Below are 10,009 nucleotides of genomic sequence, written 5' to 3'. Positions count from 1 at the left end.
ATAGCCAAGGGTTCACCTTCCCCCTCCACTAGGGGTCACGGACCATGCTCAGGTCAGTCCCCTAAGCAGCTCGGAACTGTCCCTGGGAGGAACAGAAAGCCCCAGGAAAGCAGGAACAGGCAAGAGAACCAGCCCCAGACTGGGAGCTCATGCACCAAAGTGTCCACTTTTCTACTCTCGGCAGTGGGGCACAAAACTTGGGTTTGGCTCTTGGGTGCAGTACAGTTCTGCCCCAGAAGTTTTTCTGACCATCCTTCTGGAACCAAAGATAGGCATTTAGGGTCCTGAAAACTGTGTTCCTGAAAATCCGCTGGCCTGGATCAAATGGTCGGGGAACACACTCACAGTGACCCCTTATGGACTTCTGGGCTGCTGCCGGTTCTCTTGCCTGTTCCTGCCCCTCACTCCTGACCCCAACCCTGCTGCCCAAGCAGCGCCCATGCACGTGCACACACACATACACACGCATACGCATTTAGTATCTCTTTACCTGGCTTGCCAGTGCCCACACAGGGAGCACGTGACCCCTGAAGGCCAATCACTTTGCCTGCTGCTCCCAGTCCCAAGCAGCCAGCCCAGGAGAGCAGAAGGAACAGCAAAGAATGCAGACATTTGCTCTTATTTTAAAAACCTGCCCAGACACAGCACAGGGAGCCAAAAAAACATGTCCAAAAAAACCTGGACGTATGGTAACCCTACCATATATTCAAGCTTGTTAACAAGTGCTAAGTACCCACTTAAAGATATGCAGCTTCAAGTCAGGATTATCTCTGAACCCTGCTACCTAGCTCAAGTTACCTTAACTTCTGGCTTCTATACTGAGATAATTTGCTGTCCTCTAGCATCCCAAGATGCACCACACCCAACATGGTTTATCATCCAGAAATCTACAGCCCCGGATTGACACCTAGGGACAGATGAGCAGCAGGTCAGTTGGGGTGGTGGGGAGAGAAGGAAGACAGGAGGAATGGGAGTTAGGAGACAGAAAAAGGGGGAACTGGTCAGGGGGAGCAGGTGGGTGGGAAACTGCCAAGGAGCCACAGGGGTGGAGTGGATGAGCCTGGCAGCCCTCTGCACACCTAGATTGAGCCTGAGCTGCCCTCTACATGCCCTTTAGCCCCACAGGTGGGGTGGTTGGGTAGACAGGGAGCTGCTGGACATCCATGAGTGTCCTGTGGCTGTCTGGCAATTCTTCCCCCACATCTACCTCCCCCTCTCCTTCTTCCCTTCCTGCATGGATTGCTGCCAGGCAACTGTAGAGTCCAGCAAGGGTAATGTGGGCCAGCAGGGGCCCAATCCTGCATCCTCTACTGCTGCTAGAGTGCCAGTAAGGTGGGTAGGCCTGGAGCAGACTTGCAGCTCCTAGCTATGCCCTTGCTTGCCAGCCCTCTAGCAGCAGGTCTGAGCTGTGCAAGTTAGAGAGGGTATTAGCCCTTAAAGTACGATTGCTCACAGCATATACTAACTTAACACTGCCTAACACTCCTCAGCACTAGCAGGTGCTAATTGCAATGTGTCATTACACCCACAACACTTTACACATCAGGTCTGAATTTCCCCTGATGACTGAACATCTGAAAAGGGTATACCACGAGTGTTCAACAAGAATGTCTCGAAGTTGAAAGTGTGGACAATACTAAAGATTTCAAAATAAGTATCACCTAACTTGTAAACACAACCAGCAGAACTGCAGTAGTTAAAACTGAATTTATTTCAGTCTTGACAGGTTTCAAAATAAATAAGTGCAGGACAAGCATCCTGCTATGGAGATAAATTTAGCTAAGATATGATTTTTCAACAGCTCCTTAAACTAAAAACAAGGAGTGTTATTATTATTTCTGTAAGTAGCAGAGTTTTGGATTTGAGACATTTCAGTGATTGATTTAGATAATACTAAAATGCTATGAATTGTGTATAATTACATTATGTTTTCAAAATAATTATAAATTCTTTTGCTTTGTCTTACAAAAATTATCATACTAAAATATACTTTTGCTTCATCTTGGCAACAACAGTTATTAAGTGAATATTATAAGCTTTTAGAAAAAGATACTGACAACTGAAGTATACCTTTATAAATCAACTGTGGTAATAATTATAGGTGAAACATGAATATTATTGAGCCTCATTCTCCTTTTATTCTCCCCAGTAAAACATATTAACCCAGAATCCAAAAGGGATAATAAAAGGAAATAGGAAAAAATAGGAAATAGGATGCATAATTAAGGACTAGAAAGAAGATTATGTATCCATACATTTTAAACGGGATTAAAAGAAAGATGTAAGAAGCTAAAGAAATAAATTATTCCAAAGTGGGAAATATTGTAGACATAGGAAGAAAAACAGAATGCCACTCCTTTTAAATACAGATTAATTAAACAGTTTGGCTTTTAAAGGCAGGAAATGCTTAACAAACTTGATTAAAAGAATTGAGAAATAATGATAGTAGACTTAGACTTCAGGAAAGCTTTTAATACACTATTACATAAAAGACTAATGTATAAAGTTAACAAGTGCTGTATTAATTGTGAAATATTCAGCTGGATAAAATTGGCTCAGTACATCAGGCAAAGGAGCAGTGGATGAGCCACAAAAAAGTGAAAAAGAGCTAGATTGTTAGGTCGTGTAAATTAGCATAACTTCATTGAAGTCAATGCAACATTATCAGGTGATAAACTGATCTTTTAGGAGTGCTGCAAGGCTGGGCATTGGGCACCATATTATCCATGCTATATATCAAAAACTTGTGTTTGAAGGATAATGCAGCAGTTTGTAGCAAAGGAGAGGGCTGGGAAACGCTCTAAATGTGCCAAGAACAGAACTGGGACAATAGCTGCCTAGGATCAGAGACAAAATAATTCCTTTGCATGAGTCTCCTTAGCTGCTCCAGATGCTTGCCAGGCCTGTTTTTTCAATTGCACCAGTTTTATAACAAAATATATCAGAGAAGAACTGGGTTGACTATATGCACTGAGAATGTGTCCCTTTATTTTCATAACACGGAATGGGGATGAGAGAAGCAAGAAATTTAAAATTCTTCACTCAGAAGTGAACCCCCAACTGATGAAAATAGAGAATGCATTCTAGGTCTGCTGCTGCAACAGTGCTTTGCCATATAATGGTCATCTTGGGTGATTTATAGCACAGCCAAAAGAAAAATGGTAATGGCCCTATTTCCTCAAATTGTCTTTGTGACATGCCCCAACCCTAGATGCAGCCAGGTGTGCCTCAGAGAGACTCCAAAGGTGCTCCTGAGGTGCTGTCATGCCTTCAGGGGCTCCCTTCAAATCCAGACTCTTCCTTTCCATCTGCTGCTTGCTACTGGGCCTGTCTACACATGCGTTTATGACGGCTTAAATTTACTGTGCAGTAAATTACTGCACAGTAAGTGGGAATAGGCCAGTGTTTACATGTGCAGGCATTAAAGTGCATTAATGCTGTGTGTGGACTGACTTGGGACTAAAGTTAGTCCCAAGTCAGTCCACATACATAGTGTTACTGTGCAGTAAGGTATTGATATGTATGTTACTATGCAGTAACTAATCGAGCATAAATTCGATACCTGCAAGATGCAGGTATCAAATTTATGCTCAAGTCTGTGTAAGTCACCATATTTACTGCACAGTATGGGCATGCACGTGTACACAGGCACCCATACTGTGCAGTAATTTCTGTTACTACGTAGTAAATATGCACCTATAGACATGCCCACTGAGAAACAGATGAGATGTGCTAGGGGCCAATTCCTTGGCCTGTGGCACCTTGGCCTTGCCTACCTCACCCAGGTCTTGCCAGCTTTTAGCAGGGGTGATTTTTGCCAGGTAAAAGAATCACACCCTCATCCAGTCACATCCTCAGAAAAGACAGATTCTCTGTTCCTTAGAAAAGGCTTGCCCATATGGTCAAATATGACCATAAGTGAGTTTAAAAGATAATAAAATGTTTTATCATAGAAAAAATCAGAACAATTATCAGAGATCTGTAACCATATGCTGACATACAGGCAGATATATAAAACTAAACAGAAGGAAAAAAAAAAAAAAAAAAAATCAAACATTAACCTATTCTTACCCTGCACCTTAAATCCAAGGATGCAGTTCCCTTTCAGCTCACCAAGTTAGAAAGTAGCCACTGCCTCTCCTGATGGCTTGTTTTATTCAGTCCCTGGCTGAGAGTTACCAGCCTTTGCTATATCCAGAAAAATTAAAGACAATATCTTGTTCTCAAGGCAAGGCTTAAATATAGTTTCTTATCTTAGCATTTATACAAGTCACCCGTTGTATTTTCAAGGAGAGCACACTATGTATAAAGGTTCCTGCCCTCTCACCTCCCCAAAGGGTGCAAATTTACCAGACTGAAAGTTTTTCTTGATTTAATTAAAACCAAGAGAAAATGGGCATCCTTTCAGACATGAAGAACACAAATCCAATATACTGTCTCTCTTCCCCCAATAGCTTGAATAGCCAGGTGTTATTCTTACATCCCCTTCTTTTACAATATAAATACACCACTGTCTAGAAGGGATTGGGTCCTGTGCTTCCACAAGGGAGATAAAAATAAACATCTCATGTCATATATTAATTCTCAATAATTATCTATTCCAAGAGTGGATAGGCAAGGAACACTTACATTAATCACTGCCCAACTAAAACAGTTTTGGCTATAATCCAGGAGATCCAGGATTGTCTGCAAAATCCACAAAACCAACAAAAAAAGTGGTAATAAAAATAAAATGCTGGCTCCCCAGTGGGAGCCAATGGTGTTCACGGCTGGGAGTGGAAGACACCAGCTGGTAGGGCATCAGACAAGACTGAACCCACCCTTGCATCCCCAGCCTTCTCAGATACATTGATGGGCCATTGGAATATGGCTGATTGATGTATATTTTCAAAGCACAAATATCACTTAGGAGGTCTAAAAACTCTTTAATTTCAATAGGCATTAAATGCCTAAATGCCTACATTCTTTTGAAGATTTCTTCATTATTTTCATCTTGGATTGTAATATCAGTTTACCAGATATATGCTAAGCATAGTTGAAATGGGTTGTAATTCATATAAGAATCTGCAAAGAACATCTAGATGCTTCAGGAAATGAATCTTTCATCTTTCTTAGGGTCCTGACCACTTACAGTCATTTAATGTCCCTTGGTACTTTTCATAAGATTTCAGATGTTAATTTTGGTCTTTTGATCAAATTACAAATAAGATCATCACATTATGCCTGCCTACTTTCTCCTTGAAGTTTCACTGAGATAACTGTCAGATTCTGTCCAAAATACCCTGTAGTGTTGCTATGTAATATTAAAACAAAATACCTCGGAGGAAGCTCCATTTCAGTATTGGCTGTACTGAACCGTATGTGTACGTGGCAATGCTCAGTAGGCTCTTTCTTGATATAGAATGATTTAAATGTAAATTATTTTAATCACTTTTGCTACCCTAGTAAGGTTTTTAAGAGCTCATAATTTTTTTTTTTTTTTGTATTATTTGGGGGTGTTATTCCCTAACTTTCTTCAATCATGTTCCATACTTTATCTTTTGGGTAGGAATGTATTAATCAAACAAACACAATGCTAAACTCCATATCCTTTTCAAGAAGCCTTTCACTCTTTTCCAAATCAGAAATTCCATTAATTTACCAAGTATTTATTCATTTCATAATGCCACATGTTAATTTGTTCTTTGGTTCTTACTTGCTGGGAGAAACTCATATTTTAAAATGCATTAATTTCACAAAGCTTCATTTGTAAAAATCATACACTCATGTTGAGACAAATGGCCTAGAGCCTGAATCTCCATTTCAAATAGAAATACAAATGTTTTCTGAAGAACAGCAGTTTCAACCAGCTTCTTTACTTTTCTTTATCTATAAAGCTCATAAAAAATCCATTTAAAAACTGTAGATATGGTGCTGGTGCAAGTCATCAGCCTTGTTTAAGAATGCAGAGGCACATCTTGAAATCTACTTTGCTATTTATCTGTATAACTTAACAACTGAGAAAGTAAGATGAATTAAAAACTGTTCATATTTCAAAGCAAGCACTATACTCCAGACTTGCATACTGAAATAGGTTCCTTCATAATACTGACTTCAAATATAGCATCTCTGTGTTCATATATTATGAACAACATAAAAGTTTTAGCCTCTCCCATATTATTAATAAGTCTCACCAACAAAGAGACATAGAAGATTTATTTGGAGGCTTGCGGGAGATAGGGAAGACAAGTACACATTAAGCAAAATGTATACAAGAACAGTGTCTGTAGAGCCCCTCAGTGTTTCAGAGTTGGAGAAAGTACCTTCAGTATGTATGGTTGATCTGAACTATCCCATCTTCTACTTTTAAATCTGCAAGATCAACCACCTGTTAATTTCCCCCGAATAGTTGACTCAGAAAACTCTCAAACTACTCTCAAAGTTCTGCTTCACTTCAATATACACACTGTTACTCATTACCTATGCTAGAACCTTGGGCTGACGATTAACAATTTAATTGATAATTAATTAACATAGTGAAACATCTCTTTGTGCTGGTCCAGCATCTCCTGCTAGGCTTGTGTCTGGTGACCTGGAAACCAGAACTCTGAAATAGCAACATTTAGTGGAATGCAAGATGTTCTGTTTTAGAGAAATGCTGACATAAGATGGGTTCACAAAGAAGAAAATTGTTGCTTATACAAATATTGCTGGCCAAGTGGCTTTATTTACAGATATTTGGCAAACTAATCTGACTAATACCAAGGACCTGAACACTTGAAGATTGAACAGAATGTGAAATATAGAATTTAACAATATGCCCCCTATGCTATTGCCACTGTCATGAAGAAAAACATCACTGCGACTCATAGTTAATCTATGCAATGTGTACTTAACTTGTGGACTTCGTTACCACAGGAGGCACTGGAGGAAGATAGCATAGCCAGGTTCAAAAAAGGACTGGATAAATTCATGGATGATAGATCTATTAATGGCCACTTAACAGAATGGTTGAAGATGTTTGCTCTAATTATGCACAGGTGTAAGGACCGCCCCCCCAGCTGCACCTGGTCTCATGCCTACTTTCTGAGATAACACACTAGTCCTGGTTTCATGCCAAGGTATTAGGACAATGCACTACTACTACAGTGCACCACCTCCTTTGCCAGAGCTTTCAGCTTTTGCCTTGGCCCCTGTAAATACAAGTCCTACCCTGCTGCCTCAAACAACTGGCTCAGAGTCTACATGTGCAGCAGCGCACATGTAGACCCTGAGCCAGTTGTTTGAGGCATGAAGGTGCTTCAGTGTGGAGCTTGCCTGCTGGCCAGCCCCTCCACAGCACATTGGGCATTTATAGACGTGCTGCAGGAGGTGGGGAGTACACGGAGCTGCTGTAATGAAAGTGCCCAGAGCATCATATGTATCAGTGTCCCCGCTTTAGTTAAAGCACACCCCCATGACCATTTTTCAGTACAGGAACACTGATACATGTGACACTGGAGCCCGTTGGAGTGTGGCAATTACCATCCTTCAGCAGACTGCGGTGCATTGTAATTACAGCATGCTAGAGCAGCCTCTCTGCACTATACAATATAAATACACCATTGTATGGAAGGGATTAGTTCCTCTGCCTCCACAAGGGAGCTGAATAAACATCTCATGTCATATGCTAATTCTCAATAATTACCTAGTCCAGGAGTGGATAAGCAAAGAACACTTAAGTTAATCACTGCCCAACTAAAACAGTTTTGGCTATAATCCAGGAGATCCAGGATTGTCTGCAAAATCCACAAAACCAACAAAAAGTGGTAATAAAAATAAAATGCTAGCTCCCCAGTGGGAGCCAATAGTCTTCATTGCTGGGAGTGGAAGACACTGGCTGGTAGGGCAGTCCGTTGCCCACTGAGGCCAGTCAGAGCAGCCCCAGGCTGGCAGGCTGCCCCCCTACCCCTCCCAAGACTGCTTGCCAGCCAGAGCTGCTGTGACCCAGCTCAGTGTGCTGCGCTCCAGGCACACCTGTATGAACCACACACCCAGGAGCAATAAAATGTGGAGCAATAAGCTCCGTGGTTTATTGCTGCCCCTAATGGCACATGTAGACATGCCCTTAAATTCTTATGTACTGAATATCAAAGAAGAAAACCCATTGGTTTCTAATAGAACATGTGCACACACGTACAAACACACACACTGATTATTTCCATTTTCTATTACCATCACCTATCTGCATAATAATTAAGCAAATGCCATGAATTAAACTGATCTTAAATGTTCAATGATTGTCTAGGATAAATTTATCTGAACAAACTTTTCTGCATTGTTTATATTCCAATATCTAGCTCTTCTCAAATGAATAGGAAAATACATATTACTGCAGGTAGCATGTGTTCCTTACATGTCAGCTCTTCAAAGTAATCACAAGGTGTGCTCTGTTCATGTTTTATGTCTATGTAATTCCATTGATTTCAATTGCCTTAAATCAACACAGAACTGGAGTAAAATGGTAGGAAATTTTATCCACAGTATATACAATATTAATGATAAGAAGGAGCAGACCAACTCATTCTGGTACCAAATTGAATTCACAGCTTCTTTAAGGAAAGCATACAGGATGCTTTGGGGATTTTATCATTACTTTTCCTTACATCTGTGACCCCTACCTGGATAACTCTCTACTTCCCTGCCCCCAGGCTATCACTAGCTAGCTTTACCAAGTCACTTTGATCTGAAACATGTATCACACATTGAGTTTTACCAAGTAGTCACTTAATGGCTACTGACTATGTTCTGTAAAGCAGATACTGTAAAAGCCAGCATACGTATAGCAAATAAGCTATACTACTACTCTGCAGTAGCTGTCATCTTATAGATCTGTGGGCACTTTTCTACTTGCACACTACTAATGAGAAAGTGACTGCAGAGTCTCAGTACTTTAATTTTCTAATTAAATAGTAGTTGCTAGCAGCCCCTATGTACTTATGTTAGACATGTTTTCACCCACACGTTTTCCTAATAATTTTTAAATCTTTACAAAGTGCTGTAAGAAGGTTGTGCATGAAGAAAAGTGGACCCTAGATAGAATATTTTTAGAATAATTGAAATGTTAAGCTCATTTGGAAGAGTTCAACGTATTTTTTTCTTCCCCCTGTACAGTCACCACAATCTTGATAATTAGGTCTTTAAATTCTATAATTAGTACAGTATTAATTATTCATTACATTTGATACTTCCCAGTGCCAGTTTTATGTATTCTTAATGGATTTTAATACTGAATATAGGAATAAGTGTTTGATGTATGTTTAATTTTTATAGTTCTGCTAATGTTGCTTTATCTGGACCAAACTGATATATTTAATATAAGCTATTGATTGGTAATACAAGAATGAATCATTACTGTCATCTGTTTGCATAAGTATTATTTGTAAAATATAACATCTGGAACTGAAATGGTTTTGGCTTCTAAAATATCCACAATATGAAGAATGTTTCAAAAGCATAGGATAAAAATGATCTCCTCAGAAGCAGTAAACACATTTTTGCCAAAGCTTATCAGAGACAGGGTGCAAGTCCCCACGTGGGGTAAATCATCACAACTCTACTTCAAACATGATCGGCTGAAGATCTGCTCTGCTCCTAGGTGCCAAATATTAGGATGTCAAATCCAGAGTTACATACCTACATTAGCCTGATGTTCAAGGGATCTCAGTGTACAACTACTCTAACTAAATAGAGGTGTGTAAGAAGGAAAGATAAATTAGAATACAAAAGCAGAAGGGAAGAGCAGAGAGGAGGAGAAGGGAGATGAGGAAGGAGTGAGGGGAACAGGGCTGGTATAAGGCAAACATGCAAGCAATAAACCCATAGGAACAAAGGAATCATAAAAGTTAATCAAGGTAATGGAATAAGAATCTATATTCCCTGTTTAAACCACATCTAATAGAAATGCAAACTGGATTGTTTCTCATTCTGCAGTTTCCCATTCAAACGAGTTTTTAAAAGTTTGCTGCCTAAGAACAACCACACTCAGGTC

This window comes from Alligator mississippiensis, chromosome 3 (assembly GCF_030867095.1).
Source record: "Alligator mississippiensis isolate rAllMis1 chromosome 3, rAllMis1, whole genome shotgun sequence".
Classification (NCBI taxonomy): Eukaryota; Metazoa; Chordata; order Crocodylia; family Alligatoridae; genus Alligator; species Alligator mississippiensis.
This window is presented reverse-complemented; position numbering follows the sequence as displayed.